Source organism: Mirounga leonina, unplaced genomic scaffold (assembly GCF_011800145.1).
Source record: "Mirounga leonina isolate KUSES-001 unplaced genomic scaffold, KU_Mleo_1.0 Mir_201, whole genome shotgun sequence".
In the NCBI taxonomy this organism is placed as follows: Eukaryota; Metazoa; Chordata; class Mammalia; order Carnivora; family Phocidae; genus Mirounga; species Mirounga leonina.
Window position 1 is genome coordinate 5,359,950 of NW_023270504.1, and position 14,385 is coordinate 5,374,334.

Here is a 14,385-nt window from a genome sequence, read left to right on the forward strand (position 1 = left end):
AAGGGTTACATGGTCAGGTAAACTTAGGAAATGCTGAGTTAGACCAAGAGGACTCCCACTCTTGCAAGAACCGTTAATATGCTAAATGCCCTGTGAATCTTCAAGAAGGCAGTATGGAATACGACATTGCCCAAAGTCAATTTTTTTTTTTTTTTGGTAAGGCATTTCCCAAGTATTCCATGAACATTCTTTGGGCAAAGCGCTCATCTAGGAAGAGCAGTGAGCTCTAAAGCTGTGGCCAGATGACATAACCACGACTCGTGTTCAGCGTATACTAGTGGTAAGAAATGGAGCAAGGCCTGCCTTGACTTAGTAATGGTAACTCTTGCTAAGATCTTAGGGAGACCTGCCAGGTACAATCAGTCGCTGGTGTTTGCTTTTCACTCACCGCCCTGTAAAAGGTTGACAGTGCAATTAGTATTACTGAAGACTAAAACAGGGGTACTTCTGCATCTTGTATCTTTATTAATACAAAGTCTAGGCATCTTGGTGATGGTGTGGGCACCTGTAGTTTTGACAATAATGAAATGGTGGAAGTTATGGAATTTAATTTCTAAACTTAAGAAAACAGGATGAAAACATCAGAAGTGGAAATTGGGTGAAAAATGTTTGGAATGAGAGTGCAGTGATGTATTTATCTCTGCTTGTTGGGATACTGACATTCTACACACTTACTGGGGGCCCCTGGGTGGCTCAGTCAGTTGAGCGAGCGTCTGACTCATGGTTTCGGCTCAGGTCATGATCCAGGGTCATGAGATCGGGGCCCATGTCAGGCTCCATGGTCAGCATGGGGTCTGCTTGAGATTCCTCCTCTCTCTCTCCCTCTGCCCCTTCCCCCTTGCTCTCTCTCTCTCTGTCTCTCTCTTTCCCTAAAATAAATAAATAAATCTTTAAAAAAAAAAAATCTCCACACTTACTGAATTGGTTTCCAAGTCTCTAAACTTCTAGAGCACTCGTCCGTTACCTTTAAAGCTGATGGTTTGCTTTGTTCTCTTGTCCACTCACTAACGGGATTGTCTTCATTGCCTCACTAACTCCATATGATGCAACTTCTTCACCTTCCTGTTTACTCCTTGAATTTGACATATACAGGTAGATATTGGTCCTTTTTCCTAATGTGTGTGTTAATGTGTGTTTTTATCTAATCCTGTTTGGGCAGAAGCGCTGGGGTGGGTTAATCACAGAACAATCTAATATGGTATTACATGATAGGTGCCATCCTGAGTCTGTTTTCTGTTTAGGAATAGCTTTGTCCATTACTGGAGCACAAAATCAGGGAATACTATACAAAAATAAGTAAATGCGGAGAAAGTACAATTCAAATGAAAGGAATAAAAGTATAAATCAGCAAAAACCAAATACACTTATTTTTTCAAATTAGAGAATTTTTTGTTACAATTTGATACACATTGAGAATGCTGAGAAACAATGAAGAATGAAGTGGGACACACTGTGACAGAAAAGCCATTTTAGTACTAGTCAGCTCCTATTAAAAACAATAACCAATCAAGAGATGTGGGGAAAATGAGTTCTAGTCATTGCAGGTAATAGCTGCAGGCCAGTAGGGTGCTTTGATTTTACTCAACTATTTTGATGAGCTCTTACTTATTTATATGACGTTCCAAGGACTCATTTTTTTAAAGTCATTGTTGGCATCTGTTTATGTCCTACCTTAGAGCCCAAATAATTTAATGGCCAGATAAAGTCCTGTCAGCGTCTTTGGGGTACCTGGACTATACAGTACTGATTTTAAAGACCACATCGATGAGTGTTTGTTGCCCTAAAGACCCAGCTTTAATGGCAGTTCTTGTTAGGAATAATGTCCTGCAGTGATGATGATCATATTGTGTTGAATGGGGCTCTACTTAAAAATGACAGTCGACAGTCCTTAAATTTCATCTTGCCAAGACCTGAGCAAGAGATGCATGCTCTAGCCTTCCTTTTTCAATCACATATTATTGCCATTAACAATCATCATGAATGAGTATATGTGAGTTAAAAGGACAAGGAATTATTTTTTGGACTATGGTAATGGCTATTTTTCACAGTAGGAGGGACTCCTGGATACTGAACATGGGATTTTTTCTCTCTTTGTCAGAGGTTTTGTCAAAATCAACTCTTGATGATTATCCAGACCAACAACAATGCTTTACATTTGCGTAAGACTGTAGTTTTCTGAGTGCATTTTTTTTTTTTTTTAATGAGGCCCTCCTAGTAACTCTTTAAAGTAGACAGGGAAGAAGAGGGAATGAGGGTCCTGAAAAGTGGAGTACCTTGTACAAAGCCACTGTGGTTTGTCTTTTGCTCTTTTGATTTCTATCAGAGAGCAGAGTGGCTATATCCATGTAGATTATCCTTACAACCCAGTGGAATAAAACCATAATAGCTAACATTTACATAATACTTTACAGTTTACAGACAAGTATTTTCATACGCATTATTTAATTTAATCTTTAATCTACTGTGAAAGGTTTATCATCCACATCCCCATTTTACAGAACCAAGGCTCAGAGATCCCATGTGCCATTGGCCTAGGCTCTGGCAGATCCAGGATTGAATCCCTGCCCTTGGACTACTGTTCTATTCACTTTCCTTTACCCATGCTGCCCAAATAGCCCTCCAACCCAAAAATTACTTAATATTTAGCTGTTTAATGACATGTGATTGCCTTTGGGAGAAAAACCCATCATGGTTTTTTTTTTTCTTTTAAGGAAACAGTAATGTTTGTTTACATTATGTCCCTCAGTAGCAGAGAGAGGTGACCCAGAAAATAGAGCTAATCCACATTTAATTAACTCTGAGTGTCATTTCCCCTTTCCTTAATGTATGTCTGCTATTAAGTAGCAATGGGTCAAAGACAAAAAAAAAAAAAAGGATATTTTAAATTGTGCTTGATCCGATCCATTTTACTATTTGTTTAAGATTTTTACCCTGTTTCTCATTAGGCAGCTAAGTTTTTTTAAATTGTGCCCTTTTTTTATAATTTAGAAGTTAATGCTCATTCTGAGAACCGGAGCATCTTTTTAGACACAAGCGTTCGATTTGACCATCCTTGAGAGCAGGGCAATGTCCTCATTCCTGTTTTCTAAATGATGAAACGAAGGCTTGAGGAAGTAATGTGCCGAGGTGCCTTAGGGAGGAAAGAGAAGGCGTGGGAATTGAACCTCGACCTGTGTGACCACACTCGACTGCCTCCTTGTGGCTCCTCTCAAAACTGGGATACAGCCTGGAGCCTCACGGCCCCACAGAAATGTAGTAAGAGTCAGGAACTGTGACTTAAAATTTTCAGGTGGCCATATTTCAGGACATGAAGAAGGTGGAGTTAATTTTAATAGTATGTTTTATTTAACCCCAGTATATCCAAAATATTATCATTTTAGCATGTGATTAATATTAAAAATTAATTTTAAAATTGAACATGTAAAAATATTACTGAACTAGTGTGCAGTTTTGTAATAAGTAATCCTTGAAATCCAGTGTATGTTTTATACTTACAACCTATCTCAGCATAGTCATATTTCAAGTGTTCAATAGCCACATGGGGTTAGTGACTTCTGTACTGGACAGCACAGACCTTTATTAATGACCCTGACTTCGAGAGAAATGTAAGACTCTGTCCAGGCCAGAAGCTCTAAATAAAATGTGATTCTGTCAGAACATCCCAGAAATCTCATAGCACTGAAGACAAATTTCATTTGAATTCTTGGAATTATATGGCATACAGCTTTAGACCTGTTCATAGCAATAGATTTCAACGAATGTTATCCAAATATATTTGGCCTCTTTCATGACCATTTCACTGGACTTTGACGCTAATCTATTATGATTCTGTGCAGCATATTTAGCGTGTGACAGATTGATAAGGAACAGCTTTCCATGTCAGCATTCTTAATTTATATTAATTATTGTTGGCTTTGCTTAGAACCTAAAATGTAAAAGAAAACAGGCAAGATTAGCGTAAACTTTTTATGGATGGAAAGCGCAGAAGTCCCTGATGTCTCAAGAGAATATAATCGAATATTGTAAATTCAGGGCATGGGAAAATATTTTTGTGACTGCTTGGGTAAAAGAGTTGCTAGTGTTTGCTACCGAAACAGAATCTGAAAAGAACCTCTGGCAGAATTACATCATACCTCCCTCATTGCCAAAGCTCCCTTCTGTTCACATGATAGGATATGGGTGTTATATGGGTATTACAATAAATATTATAATCAAAATACGGCAGAAAGTGCAGTGGGATGTCTGATAATTGAACTATATAGAAGTTGAATTTCAAAAACAAAATACATTCTTTAGTCTGATCCTTTAGAAAATTAAATTCTAAAAAAGAAAAGGACATGGAAAGAAGGGTGAGCATTATCTTTGAAATAAATGTTTGGGATTAAATTTCTTTATAGCTGTGGCACTAGCTCCACCACCTTTTAGTTTATAAAAAGGAACTGATACATTCAAGATAGTAGTTCTTCTCTTCTCTGCTTTTCTACTGAAGCCTCAGAGAATCTGAAATGCCAGCCCACTGGATAAAGAAAAGCTTTTTGAGCTCCTTTCCACCACATGAGGATGTCAACTTTGTGTGGGCAAGTTCTGCACTCTCCCCTTGGAGGGAAATCTCACTCCTTGCCCCCACCCCTATGGTGACCTGTTAGTATTCAGGGTACTTCCAACCTTATTTATCTGTAGTCTCAATCCCATTACAGCCCCTCCCCAACTTGAATCAGTCGCCCAGTTCCTCTGCCAACTTCACCCAGGGACCCTGCAGTTCTGCTCTGTTTGGGCACCCACCGACACAGCCAGGCCACAGGCTTTTTGTGCAGACCTTTTTCTTCTCTACCACCCGAATTCTGATGTTCCTCTTTGACCTTAACCTCTTACCTCTGCCCACCCTTCCCTTTCCCCTCTGTCATTCCTACTGACCCTTTGATGGGGTCATGATGATGACCTGCCACCTCCTAGCTCCTCTCCATGTTCAGTTGTCTTTTTCTAAGACCTTAGTATTGACATGCCTTCCATGACCAGTGTGATTCCCCTCTTACTCCCTCATTCCTGCCCACCCTGCTCTTCACCAGTGTTACAGTCTCTGTGCTCTCTGATTTTTGTGTTCATAATTTATAATCCCATCTCTAATTTATCCCTTTCACTAATGCATGTGACATCAGCTTAGACTCTTGCACACCTTGACCATCATTTACTTGCCTGACCAGGCCCCCAGCTCAAGGTACCCCATTGCTTGCATTTTGCTTTCCCTAGACCAGTATTTCTCAACTCCTTTTCATTATCAGCCCCCCACCCTCCCCCAGGAACCTTTCAAGCATTTTTTCCTACATACCTCCTTCCCCAATAAATACTCAAGAATAAGATTTGTTAAATAGCATTGAGCTTTGGGAGACCACAAACCGTTGTCGTATCTAGTTTTATTTTTTATATGTAATCTAATCTTATTTTCACTGCACACCTCCACTCCAAGAAGCAATTTTCACCTCTGTTAGGAATGTAGGCTCTAGACCCTCATCCAATCTGTCAAGTGTTGGGGATGAAAAACAGAAATCTGAGTTGAGGGGGACCCTAACAGAACTCTGAAGAGAGCATTATGAAACAAAACAGGATCGGGGTTAAAGTTGTTAAAGATTCATCCCTTATGGTCTTAGAGTATCTTCCAAATATTTTGTTCTTTTCCTTCTTCCCCTCCTTAGTGCCCATACGCACACCCAGAATATAGCATCACCCCTTACTTTTACTAAGAATATTCAAGTCAATCAAGGCCAATTTTTGCAGCTTCCTTTCTTCCTACCTCAAAATTTCCTGCATGTTCACAGACTTCCCCCATGTCCATAAATGACATGGAAAAAATGCACAAATCTGGGTTTTGACAATTCTATATACTCTTGTAATTACCCTGCAAATAACATAGGACATTTCCATCACTCCAGAAACACCCCGTAGGCCTCTTGCCAGTAATTTCCCCTTCCCTTGAGGCAATCATTGTTCTGATTCTTTCCACCATAAATTAGTTTAGCCTGTGTTAGAACTTCATTTAAAGGTGATCATTTACTATGCACATTTTTGGCATTTGGATATTTTTGCTCAGCATACTGTTTTGAGTCTTACTCCTGTGGTTACATGTTACATTTCTTTTATTGCTGGGTAGTATTCCATCGTGTAAATATACTGCAATTTGTTTATCCATTTTCCTGTGGGTGAATACTTGGTTTCTTTACAGGTTTATTATGAATATTAATGTTGTGACTATTCATGTCCCAGTCTTTGTATGCTTATTTTTCTTAGGTTAATATCTAGGAGTAGAATTGTGGGTAAATGTATCTTTAATATTTTAAGAGACTGCCACACTGTTCTTCAAAGTAATTGTACCACTTTCCCTCCCATCAACAATGGTAAGAGATCCATGTGCTTCACACCCTAACATTTGGTATTGTCAGTCTTTTATATTTTAGCCATGAGTAGACATTAGTATAAAATCCATATGTGTTCTTGATTGTATTTCTGTCCTCTTCCCCCATCCAGTATTGTGGTCTCCTTTTAGGTCTTCAGATTTTTCCCATTCCACAAATTTCTGTATACCCCAGATTCCCCTAGATGATCTTTCTCATTTCAACTATTCCCTCAAGTTGTTCTAACTCCTTCTGAAATGTCTCCCATCAAATGGGCAAGAATGGTTAGCATTTGGTGTTTCTCCTTCCTCCTCCACCTGTTCATGCAGTGCTCATTCCCCGGATGTCTCTGAAGCGAAGAATATGACACTGTTGACCTCCTCCTGCTTTTGAAGCTCTTTATTTTGTTGCCTGTCTTATAACATGTCATTTTTTCTTTCATTTCCAACATCTCTTCTTCTTCCATCCTCCCTATAAATTGAGGGGCACCTGAGAATTTCCTTGATTATCCGTTCCATACACACATGGAGTCCAAATGTCTAAGCATTTAGGACTTCCCTCTCTTTTCCACCACTCTCCCATGCTGTGTACACCCTGACCCACAGCCACACTGACCACTAGCCAGTGTAGGTGAAACACAAGCCTGCAAGCTTCATTGGAGAGAATATTACAAAGGTTTTAAAGTAAGAACTCTTCTAGTTCATCTAAAATATGGTTTCCTTTGCATCATTTTTTTTGAGAGGACTGGGGGAGGGGCAGAGGAAGAGGGAGAAAGAATCTTTTTTTTTTTTTTTAAAGATTTTATTTATTTATTTGAGAGAGAGAGAATGAGAGAGAGCACATGAGAAGGGGGAGGGCCAGAGGGAGAAGCAGACTCCCTGCCAAGCAGGGAGCCCGATGCGGGACTCGATCCCGGGACTCCAGGATCATGACCTGAGCCGAAGGCAGTCGCTCAACCGACTGAGCCACCCAGGCACCCAGGAGAAAGAATCTTAAGCAGGCTCCACAGCCAATGCGGAGTCAGACCCAGGGCTCTATCTCAGGACCCTGAGATCATGACCTGAGCCAAAATCAAGAGTCTGACACTTAACCGTCGGAGCCACCCAGGCGCTCCTCTTTTGCATTTTTATCTTCTGTTCCATGTTTGTACCAAACTGGATTATCGGGGAAAGGATGAGAATGTTTACCTATTTGCTCAAGATTTGAGAGTTACTTGTGTATACACAGATTGCTAATTGTTAAGATATTTTTGTTAAGTATCTCTTCCCTACCGAAACTCTATTCATCCATGCTGTGATTGCTAATGAATTGAGCATGAGTGAGTTGTTTTAAACCTGTAGTAGGGTTTGCAAGGACTGATCCCTTTTCTCAGTCCCTTCTTTTGCTGTGATGGCTGCAGTAAACTCTGGTGAGGTCGGGAGATAGCCGCACAGGAAGCACTGTGAGGGAGAGCAAGCTTGAACGGACCCTAGGTTTTGTTTACATTCTCTTGGAGGAATTGGAATGTTTTTCCTCTCCCTGCATAAATATTTCTGACAGAGGATAATTAAACAGGCCAGACTGCTTTGTCAAATACAAAAGTGTTCAGTGGTCTGCCCTGTCCTGAAAATTATCCCCCACCCCCTTGTCCTTAAGCTCCCTTAAGTTTCCCTGGCTCCATTTGCAGTCCGGTCTCCTTAAGATCCTGTGCTGGGCTCTGACTTGGAGCAACTTTTGACTGGAGACATAGCTTAAAGAAGGTACAAGTCAGGGGCACCTGGGTGGCTCAGTCGTTAAGCCTCTGCCTTTGGCTCAGGTCATGATTCCGGGGTCCTGGGATCGAGCCCCGCATCGGGCTCCCTGCTCAACGGGAAGCCTGCTTCTCCCTCTCCCACTCCCCCTGCTTGTGTTCCCTCTCTGGCTGTCTCTGTCTCTGCCAAATAAATAAAATCTTAAAAAAAAAAAAAAAAGGTACAAGTCAATTATAAGAATAAGAGAAACAAACAAGGAAGTGTTAAATCACTATACTGTACACCTGAAACTAATATAACACTGGTTGTTCACTAACCAGAATTAAAATAAAAACAAACAAACAAAAAGAAGATAGTAGGAAGGGAAAAATGAAGGGGGAGGAAATCGGAGGGGGAGATGGACCATGAGAGACTATGGACTCTGAGAAACAAACTGAGCGTTCTAGAGGGGAGGGGGGTGGGGCGATGGGTTAGCCCGGTGATGGATATTAAGGAGGGCACATACTGAATGGAGCACTGGGTGTTACAGGCAAACAATGAATCATGGAACACTACATCAAAAACTAATGATGTACTGTATGGTGACTAGCATAACATAATAAAATAAAATTTAAAAAGAGAGAGATAGAGAAATGAGGGTCACCATTGGGAATTTCTTCTTGCATGCATTAGCTTACTTTAGGGGACCAAGCTTCTCAACTTTTTATCTTAAGTCCAGTCCATCAATGTTGCCCCGACACAAAGACTAAATTTGGAATCTAAGTTTTAAAGATCGTCAGGCTTTCAGATCTATTTTTAGCTCTTTGTAGGCCAGGAGGAGCAACAGGAAGGGCAGAAAGAGGAATACCCAAGTTCTTCACATTGCCTCTGGCCCATGCTTGCCTGTGGTCTGCAGGCTGTGTGCTGGGAAGCACTGTGGGGACATGAAGCTTGCCTTGAAGTCTTCCTCCCACCTTCCCCTCCCCCGTGGACCCAGCCTGGCGCTTGCCTTCACGCTGTACCACCTGTCTGCTGGACAGCATGGCGGGGCTCTCTGCTGTCAACCTTTCTGCCACCTCTCCTCCAATGAGTGACTAGCACACTAATAGCTGACACCTGCATGATGAATTACAAAGCCCTTCCTCGTGCCTCATACAGCTGCCCACTCAGGGTGGTCAGAGGATAGGCACCATCCCTCTCCTATTACAGACTGGGACCCGGGCAGGGAAGGGAGGGTTGTGAGCAGTAAGCTCTATCAAGTGGGACCTCCGTAGCCAGCACTTCCCTGTTACTTCTTGCTGTCACACCGTCTCTGTGTCTCTCCTCAGGACCAGGAGCTGTAGAAGAACTTAGTAAGTTTGGATCTCAGTTCTACCATGTTGTAGTGTGTGACCTTAGGAAAACAATTTTATTTTGCAACGCCTCCTTATAAAGTGAAATAATACTAGTAACTTGTTTTCATGAGTACTACACATGAGAATGCCTTTAAGTACTTAACGTAGGACCTAGCCCCCAATAAAGATGAAATAAATTTTAGCTATGATTAATTATTAGCCCAGGGACATAATTTCCCACTTCCAATTTGAAGCTCAGCTTCTTGGTATAAAATTAATAATGAATCAGAAGTAGATAATGCATTTTCTAGCCCTGCAGTTAAACAGCTCCAGGCAATATTCAGCCTCCTTGAGACTCAGTTTCTTCCTTTTTGAAATAAGGGATGGGACGAGGTGATCCCGTACATCTAATTGCAAGAATCTGTGGTTTTAACTGACTCCCATGTTTCTAATCCCTTAGCTGAAGTGGAAGACCAGAAAGGAACTTAAAAGTCGCTTTTCTCTTCAGATGTAATAGTTGCACTGGGACAGCATTCTGTTTTTGCCACGGAATTAGTCGGTGAGGCTTCTGGTGGAAATTCCAGATGGGAATCTGGCTGGAGAGTGGGAAAGGGGCGAGTGGAGGTAACATTTATTGCCTTATCCCAGGCATCAGACAATCTGTTAAGCATACCGCCTGCGTGCATTTTTTTCCCACCCTTGCAGGAACCTGGAGGGTAGAGATTAATGTACACATTCAACAGGTTTGGCCACCGAGGCACATGTGGGGGAACATCTAATCCAAGTCCTACAGCTCATGAGGGCAGAGCTGGGATTTAGACAACGATCAGCCTGAGCCTAAAGCCAGGCATGTGCCCATCCCACTGCATCATCCCAGGGACCCTTTATCTGTGGGGTGAATGAATGCTGGCTACATCAGGCTTTTCTCAGCTGCCTTCTCCCCAGGTTCTGAACTGGGAGCACAGTTTCTGTGCTTTCCTTCAAACCATGGAAGGGCTTAGCATAAATATTTGCATGAGCTTTGAAGTGATGCTGGCTCGGGACAATTTCCCTTCACTCCCCACTCACTTCCCTGCACTCGAGGCACAGAGCTGGCTTTTCCGATGTGCAGAGCGAGGCCGTGGCGGGGGGCGGGGGGCAAGCATCCTGCTGCCGGGGTTCGGGCAGTGACCTCATGGAGTTGATGAAGACATCAAGAGCCTTCTAAAGGAGTGAAACAGGGGCGCCTGGGTGGCTCAGTGGGTTAAGTGTCTGCGTTCGGCTCAGGTCGTGATCTCGAGGTTCTTGGATGGAGTCCCGCCTCGGGCTCCCTGCTCAGCGGGGAATCCGCTTCTCCCTCTCCCTCTGTGCTCTCTCTCTCACTCTCACTCTAGCTCTCTCTCAAATAAAGTAAGTAAGTAAGTAAGTAAGTAAGTAAGTAAATAAATAAATAAGGAGTGAAACGGGAGGGACTATTTCCTCAGGACCCGCTCTGGGCCGCTCGTGTGTGAGGTCTTATGTGAGCCGTGTCTGCAGCTCTGCCGCCTATAACCAGCCAGCCCCAGAACTTTCTACCATTCTGCTCCTCAGTTTTCAGCTGGGGACAGGGGTGTTAAAGACAACCAAAGCTTGACCACCCGCAGCGCACAGGGTGGGCACCCCAGCTGCCTCCCGTTATGGCTGCAGTGACCTCACTCTGATCCTGCAGACCCACCTGTGTTGGGGGAGGGTGTGAGGTCTAGGTCATCTACTCTTTTAATGCTAACTATAGTGATTATAGTTTTGAATTGAAAAAAAAAATGCATTCTTCATCACCCCATAATATGAATCTGCCCTCCAGACACTTTTCCTGTGTGACTTCTGTAAAAAGTCAAGCAGCACAACTAGCGGGAACACCAGTAAACCCGATGCTGTATTTCCACAGCATTGCCCAGGGATGTGCTCAGTAAACTTGAACATAAAAGAGGCTGCACAGGGGCGCCTGGGTGGCTCAGTCGTTAAGCGTCTGCCTTCGGCTCAGGTCATGATCCCAGGGTCCTGGTATTGAGCCCCGCATTGGGCTCCCTGCTCAGTGGGAAGCCTGCTTCTCCCTCTCCCACTCCCCCTGCTTGTGTTCCCTCTCTCGCTGTGTCTCTCTCTGTCAAATAAATAAATAAAATCTTAAAAAAAAAAAAAAAAAGAGGCTGCACAAAGTCTGATCCAATTTTCTTCTTTCTCTATACAGGAGAGATAGTAGAGCCAAGAGCCATAGAAAAATATATGTTCTGAAAAGATCATCTGTCAGATATTTACAATTTGACTTTCACAATTCAATTTTTCAGAAGAGCTGGTAAAATCTATGTTCCCCTTCCCCCCCACCCTGCAAAAAAATCATAATCTTTTTCCTTTGTGAGAGACATCATTTTGGGACCCTACAACAACAAAACACTCCCAATCATAACTAGGGGAGCTCCCCAGCACTCCCAAGTTCACACTGTGGTTAATGGGAAATTTTATTGCTGCCAAGTGGATTGCCAAATCCATTTATTTCTGTTGCTGGCATTTCCTAAATTCTCCCAAAATGTCAATACTTTTCAAAGCAAGCATCTGCTTTTAGTTTAAATGAATGTGTCATGAGATTTTAGACAGGAATCCAAAAAGTTTTCTAAATTGACAAACTTAACAGGTCCTTAATTACTAAAAGAAAATATGGTGAAGCCTTATTTGCTTTTGCTAAATATCTGTCATTGAGATAGAGCCAGGAAAGTGAGTTGATGCAAACATTTTTACTTACCACACAAGAAAAACAGCCCCACTGCTGTATAACCAAAGGGAAAATTCCCTGGGAAGCTACAAAGGTTTAATGGCAAAATTTGCACATTATGAGCAAGGTGTAATTTCTACTTAATGTTTCTCTCATGAAATCAATGATGAAGATGTTATTGGTCCCAGGAAGCCCTTCTCAGGACTTTTAGCCTTTTGGAAGTTCCTGGGGGAAACTTGAGAGAGTAGAGTTTTGCTTGCAGAATATTAGGAGATTTTTATTTATGCTATGATGCCTGCATGGATGACATGGGCTCTAAGACTTGGATGCCGAGTAGAGGCATCCATAGAGAGCGAAAACTGCCTCTTCCAACAGCAGTCTTTCTCAGTGTCCCCTCCACCCCGCCCCCCCCTTAGCCTCCCCATCATCCGGCCAAATCAACTGGCCACTGTGATTGTCCTTTTGGCTCTGATTGTCCCAGGGAATCTTCTTTCATTTTTTGGCTTTCATCATCCTCTTACATTTAGCCTTATACCCAGGATCAGTAGAACAGGCAAATCCCACACAGAACCAGGGCAGAGTTTCCTGAAGCATACGCTCAAGACCACCCCGACAGAATCACCTGAGGGACTTATTAAGAATAATGATTCCTGGGCTCTACCCCAGACCTATTGAATCTTAGGAGGCCTGGGATTCTGCATTTTATCAAACACCCAGTGATTCTTAAGCACGAACATTTGAGGACAATTAATCTTGGGGGAAAGTGAAGACAAAATATTTTAGGCCAGGAAGGATCATTGGTCATCAGCTGCTGCAGTCACTTGATGTTTCCTTATTTGGCGAATAAGGAAATGCAGGATGCTGAGAGGCAATAAATATTATCACGCTGGGACAGTTTTACCCTTACCTGCTCCTGTCACCTACCCAGGGATCCCTAATGGTTCCACCAATGCTAGTTGAACCCCCAACAGAAGCTCTGAAGTCCATAGTGTGACATGAGCTTCCAAAGGGATTCAGAATGTTCCTTTCTCTGACTTCTGACTGAAAGTGTCTGTCCATGGGAGATATGCTGAGGTTTGATTTTTATCCATTTATTCACCAGTTATGGGCTACTTAGTGCAAACATTTTCTGTGTTATTCAGCGAAATAACCTGTGGAGTTAGCTCAATCACAGGTTTGGTCAATTCAGATGGCAAGTGTTATTTTCCTATTTTTCTCCCTTTTTTTTTTTTTTTTCAAAGATTTTATTTATTTATTTGAGACAGAGAGAATGAGAGACAGAGAGCATGAGAGGGAGGAGGGTCAGAGGGAGAAGCAGACTCCCTGCCGAGCATGGAGCCTGATGCGGGACTCGATCCCGGGACTCCAGGATCATGACCTGAGCCGAAGGCAGTCACTTAACCAACTGAGCCACCCAGGCGCCCTATTTTTCTCCCTTTTGAAATGACCTGTCAATTTAGTGTAAATGGCTAACAGAATAGTCTTCTATAGATGGGGCTTACGTTAAAAATGGGCTTCTGATTTTCCCAAATTGCTTATGATAGATCCAAAATGAATGTGTTGGGAAGTTTTAATACTGTCTAATGCTGGCCCAGGGGTGATTTATACTGTCAGAGCATAGTAATTCCCGTTATTAAGAAATTTTATAATGTCTATTTGAAATTTTCTGCCCTTTTTTTTTTTTTTAATATCTTTTCACATGGAGATAATTGCCTAAATCTTTCTTTTCTAAGAAGCTTTCCTGGCTTTACTTAAGAAAAGGTTCAAAATTGCTCCTGATTCTTTCTTGCCCAAATATTCACCTTTAGCAATCACCCCTAAAAATGCAGACCCTCTCCCTTATGCGGTTCTGACATCAGCTGAGTGGATTCTGAACTATCAGTCTGCCATTTTGGCTTTGTCGGCTGGGTGTTTGCTGTAGAACGAGGTTTCCAGGGGTAATGACTTGTTTGTTAGGGGTGTGATTTTACACTTAGTGCAACGTATTCATTTGTGTATTTAATGATGATTTAAATTGTATTAAAAATCTAGGGCACCTGGGTGGCTCAGTCGGTTAAGCATCTGCCTTCAGCTCAGGTCATGATCCCAGGGTCCTGGGATTGAGCCCCACGTCAGGCTTCATGCTCAGTGGGGAGTCTACTTGTCCCTCTTTCTCTCCCTCTGCCCCTCCCCCCTGCTCATGTTCTCTCTCTGTCAAATAAATAATCTTTTTAAAAAAATCATTATGGTGGGGC

The 14,385-nt window shown here is 42.3% G+C and overlaps 1 protein-coding gene across 1 annotated transcript in view; it reads left to right on the plus strand.

Annotated features, from left to right (window-relative positions):
- TMTC1 (transmembrane O-mannosyltransferase targeting cadherins 1) overlaps positions 1 to 14,385 on the plus strand; it is a 263,586-nt gene that overhangs the window by 212,486 nt on the left and 36,715 nt on the right. The gene's annotated exons all lie outside the window — the stretch shown is intronic.